Here is a 6,000-nt window from a genome sequence, read left to right as displayed (position 1 = left end):
CTATTTTATAAACTGTTATACCCAGGATCATATAAAAATTTCTTGGGCAAAAGACGGTCACAAGTAGAAAAAGTTTAAGAAGCCATGAGAAGATCTAAACTGGCTTTGTTGCTTGGTTGATAGACCAAGATGGGCCAACTCTAGAAGGAAGGAAGCTTTGCTACACTGCATCAATTCCAGGTATCTTCAATGACTATTATTATTGAATATCTTAACTATTGAATAATATATGGCTGTCTTTCTCTCATTTTAGTCTTCAGTCAGGTTCAATTTAGAACAATGCTCTCTAATGTTTGTAAAGTTGTAAAGTTGAAACAGTCAAAGGGTTGAAGATGAAACAAAAATTGATACAATAATGTTTGGTATTAATGTTATCATTATATGTTAACATATTATATAGTATAATAATATAAAAATGTTATTATTATAGCTAGCATTTATATAGCGCCTTAAAGTTTGAAAAGTACTTTATAAATAGTATTAAATTAGATCCTTACAATTAACCTGGGAAGTAGGTATTATTATCCTCATTTCACAAATGAGGAACCTGAGTTAGGAAAAACTTTTGAGATTGGATTAAGATTAATCATTTAAAATTGGAACTTGAATTTTCTTGACTCTAGATCCAATGTTCTATTTGTTTTCTCACCTAGTTATCTCAATAGCATAGGAAGTAGAGGCTTTTCTATCCTGTAAAAAAAAAAAGAATATAAACACATGCACATACATACATATACACAAGGCACACACATACACATGCACTGAGTGCACACATGCACATATATGTGTATACACAGTATGTGTACTTACTTGTTTATAATAGAATATATATTTTTAAAAATATGAACAATTCCAAGCCTTTCAGTTATTTCTTCAATTGCATGCATAATTTTGAACTCCTTTTAAACAAACTAGTAATCATGTTCTGTTCTAAAACCAAACAGGGATTTCCAAAGGATTTCCACACTCATTTGATATTAAAGCTGCCAAAGATCTAAATACTCATAACATTCTGAGCTTGAGATTTGCAACAACAAGGCTTTAAATTCTTTTGACATTTAACGGAATTTGCTGTAGTGATAGAAGAGCATTTCCCCCTGTAATTTCAACATATGATACATTCTGGAACATTTGATTTTTTTTCTTTACCCCCTGTGGAAAAAGAGATAGTAATAATGAACCCTTGAAAGGGGAAAGCCAGTTCAATTGGACTTAAAATATGCATATTAAAAATCGACTGTGTATGCATGAAGTGTTGAATGATACTTAATCACGAATAATTGTGTTTTCAGCATTGTATGCCCTTTCAATTCAGTGCTTGACACTTCTTAATGTTAGCCTAGAATATGTCATGAATGGGGATTCTGATATCTCTGAATAGCCAGGCTTGAACTTCTCTTACACTCTTTGGAGTGAAAGGTCATGCCAGGAGTCATTGGAAAGGTTATTTTCTCTGGTTGTCAATAAACTCTCTGATATGATTTATTACTTTGATGTCAGGTGTTAATTGGTTCACAGATAACTTGAATAGGTATTCTTTCCCTTTTCTTATTCCTGACAGAGAAACAGAGATAAAATGGAAGAAGAGGGAAGTTTTAACCCAAGTGCAGGATTAGTTTTCTTTAATTGTTTGAGCTTTATTTATTATTTTTTTTCTAAAGCTTAGATAACTATCTTTCAGAGTTGGAAAAAAACAATTTCACACAGTATCAGAAACATTTTTATTATGTCTGTAATGATTTCCATAATACCATCATAATTAAAATTCCTTTAAGAAGGGATGTGTGTGTGTGTGTGTGTGTGCGTGTGTGTGTGTGTGTGTGTGTGTGTATGTGTGTATGTGTATGTTGGGGAAGAAGGGAGAGGCTGTCCTCATCCCAGGTATAATTGAAGGAATTGAAGTTAGGTTTCACTACCTAAAACCTTCCCATTAGGAACTTTTAATTTTTTCAGTAGTATCTATTCACTTCCATTGGGGGAATTATTATCTTGATCTGAAGTTTCATGTACATTAAAGTATAAATGGCCTATGAGAGTAATGAGTTATTGCTTCCAGAGGTATTCATCTTAGTCCAGTAGAACCTAAAGTTAAACAAAGTATATGTTTGTTTATATGTTGTTCTAAATGTACATATTCAGGAATCAACTTATTGGTTAATCAATCAAGCATCTATTAAGCACTTATTTGTGTGTAGAGCACAATATCTGACTCTGAGACAGAAAAGGACAGAAGTATACCAGTGTCTGCTCTTTTGGACCTAATATTTGAATGGAGAAGCCTGCAAGCACATATGTAAATATTAAAAAATGTATATATGTATATTTATACTTAAGACAATATGAAGAATAATACAAAGTTATCTTAGATTAGAAAGAACTAACAGTTGGGAAAGAAGGAAGGTTTTCTAAGAAAGATTTGATGAAGAAGGCTCTTAAGGTAAGATCTGAAGGAAATGTGGGATTCTAAAAGGTGAAATTGAGGGAGGAGAGCCTTCCAAGCAATGAGAGAAGAAGGGAGGGAAGAAGGAGGAGTAGTAGGAGGCAAATGAAAACAAATCAGTACTTGACTCAGCACAGTCTAAGAGGCCCTTAGGAATTGATTTTTAAGTTATCTTAAAAGAAAAAAGGGAGGATCCAAAAGAATAAAAATATCTCAGATACTAATTTTTAAAAATGAGACATTAGTCACATTCATGTCATTTCTATACCACTTCATGAGAACTCCTACAGTGTTATAGTCCAGAATATTGTTAATAAAAAAGAGGGGTTAATTTGTAAATAAAAATTATCTGCCCAGTCAAAGAATTATGGTTTGTCTGTATAAATGTGTAGAGAATCTAAGATAAGTCCTTGATTACTTTTGGTTAAGTTCCTAATGGGAAAGGTGTATATAGTGAAATCTAACTTCAACTCCTTCTCTTATGTCTGGAGTGAGGCTTGCTTTTCCTTTCTTTCCCAACACATACACACACACACACACACACACACACACACACACACACACACACACACACCCTTTCCTAAAGACAGTTATAAACAAGGAAACATACTGATCTAAGTATTCACTAGAATCATGGGGGATATCCTGTGTAGAATCAAATGAAAAAGATATTTCCTATCATTGAAAAGATTCTTCAGATGTTTCTACTTGTAGAAGATCTGGTTTATTATACCAAGCTCTTAGATTATAAAAGGCCATATCAAATTAATCTATGGTTATTCAAAAGGGATCACCATATTTATTGTCTGTATTATATCATGCAATTAGATGGACAATCCATTGAATTTAGTCCATCAGTGTACATATCTTGGACAGGCGTAGTCATTAGACAGTGAACTGGATCATGAATTGATTAGGGGGATGAAATTGGGTTATAATGCTTTTAGAAAACTGCATTATGCATTCAGTGATCCCAAGGGTTTGCTGCATCAAAAGCTCCTAAGTAAAGGCCTGGTGTTATCAGGTGATATATAAAAATATGAAGTAGAGAACCTATGTATAAATCTTAATAATTTTCTTGACTGAGGACTTTTTTTGCTATTTTAATTATATTATGTTAATGATTGTATTAAAACTTTTTAGCTTTTATAAATATGTCAAAACAGAAATGGAAGAGATCTAAGGAACATTATATTACTCTTAGGCTACAAATAAGCTCATTGTTTTAAGGGATGTTATAAGGTAGTTGGGTGAGGATTAAGGAAGAAGGTGGCAAACAAAAAGCGTATATTCTGAATTACTCCACAAAGAATAAATACTGGAGAGCTCATTCTCTATCTGTCAAAGAAGATGAAGAAAGGATCAAATACTGGCTGGCCAAGTCCACAGTGATATCCAGTGGTGTTATGGAAGGAAAAAGGGGATTTGTCAAAAGGGACTAATATAGATACAAAGGGAAATCATCAACCAATTTATTGTAGATAGAAAATAGAAACAAGGCCAGATTATGGCAGATTAATAGCAAAGTATGACGAAGTCCTATGTAGGTAGTGTCTGGTATGTTAAAGTTCAGAATAAACAGAGGGTGAAGATAAAAGCTAAGGACAACAAAAAAAGCTGTATTGGGGAAAAGAGGAGAATCAAAGGGATAGGACTATAGCTTAGGGTAGATAAGACAATAATAACTGACAACAAATAGAAGGAAAATCTTCACAATCCTTATCTCAGTATCTTTGCTGAGGATTGAAAAGGGCAGAAAAAGTGGCTAATAGGGAGTTGACACACATTAAAAGCAAGTTGATGATGAGAAAGTACCTAGTTATTCTTGATGAGTTTGTCACCAGAATGTGATGAACTATGTGAATCAACTGATGAAATATTTTAAGTGACTATTATGAGCCAGTCACAGTGTTAAGTACAAGACATATAAAAATAAAAGTGATACCAGCTATCTTCAGGAAATTTATATTTCATTAAGATAGGCTTTGTAAACTTTTTAAAAAAGATATTTTGATAACTTCATTGTAATATAACTGCTTTTCTTTCTCTATGAATTATATTTTTATGCATTTAAAAATATAATTCTGAGAAGAGGTCTACAGGTTTTATCAGATTGCCAAAGAGATCCATGAAAAGTTGAGAACCTCTGTGCTAGGATATCTAGAAGATAAATACAAATTCATGAGGCAAATGATTTTACCATCAGTTTTAAAATAATATACACAATAATTTTATTTATAATAGAAAATAATTTTTAAAAGGAAGGCTGAAGACAGCAAAGGCCTCTTTAGCTGAATCTTATTGAGGAAAAGGGTGGAAAGGGGAGATAAGGTGAGGAGTGTCAGAATTCTAGATACAGGAAATAACCTATGCAAAGGAGGCAGAAGATAAAATGTCATCTATGGGGACATGAAAGGCCAATGTACTTGAAATGTAGCATTTGTGAGGGAAAGTAAAGGGAAATCAATTTGAAAAAACTAGATTGTGAAGGATGTTAAATTCCAAACCAACGTGGTTATACTTAATTTTAAGGGCAATGGAGGGCCATTGGAGCTCATTAAACAGGGGAGTGAGTATTCCAGACTTTGTATTCAAACATGTTAATTAGGAAGTTATTCCAATAAATGAGACAAAAGGTGATAAGGGCCTGTGTTATGATATTTCTTGTATTTCCCTTTCAGGGTACTCCAAAAACTGGCACATAGGATCCCTAAACCCTAAAGTTGAGCTTTGAAAGATTGTTAGCGAAAAAGAGGGAAACCAAAAGATTTGAGAAGAATGTACTTTATTCTGTTAATAAAAGAGATCGAGGGATGAGGAGGGAGAGGGAAGAGGAGGGAGGGAGAAGGGTGAAGGGAGAGAGGGAGAGAGGAGAGAAAATGAAAATGGAGTGAATTTCAAATTCTGAGAAAAATTCTAGGATAGACTGATTAGTGACAATCTAGATAAGTTCGTTGTTTTCACTAGGCAAAATGAATCAGCATAACTTCATTAAAGACATTTCATGCCATATAAATCTTATTTCCTTTCTTGATATGGTTGGCAGAATAATACACTAAGGAAAATTATAGCCTCAATTTATATTTTAATTTTGTTGATGTTTTATTTTAATATAATAATTGCTTCCCCCCCCCAGAAAAAAGTTTCCAATACTACCTTTCCTTAAAAAAAAACATAAAGTAATACTGTCCAATGTAACAGTTATGGCTAATAGTATATCCAACTTCCTTCTCTGACAGTTAATTAGCCATTTCTTAACAAAGAGGAAAAAATGTGTTTTAAAAGCAGTCATCTAGAAGCCATGTTCTTAAATTTTTCCCACTCATGATCGCTTTTTGCCAAAGAAACTTTTAGAAGACCTGTCTTAAATCTGAGTTGAGATGTTTCTGGCAGCATCTATGAATGCACAGTACAAAATGCACATGTTCTGTGTTCAGAACCAAGGCTACAGTGAAGTCTCAAGATGCAACACATATAAGTGCTGCCAGAAACACTTTACATTCATTACACATTTGATTTTGAATTAATTTTTGGTCAATGTATTCAAAATATCTTTTACT

This window comes from Sminthopsis crassicaudata, chromosome 4 (genome assembly GCF_048593235.1).
Source record: "Sminthopsis crassicaudata isolate SCR6 chromosome 4, ASM4859323v1, whole genome shotgun sequence".
Lineage (NCBI taxonomy): Eukaryota > Metazoa > Chordata > Mammalia > Dasyuromorphia > Dasyuridae > Sminthopsis > Sminthopsis crassicaudata.
The sequence above is the reverse complement of the archived record's forward strand: the minus strand, read 5'-3'. Positions refer to the sequence as shown.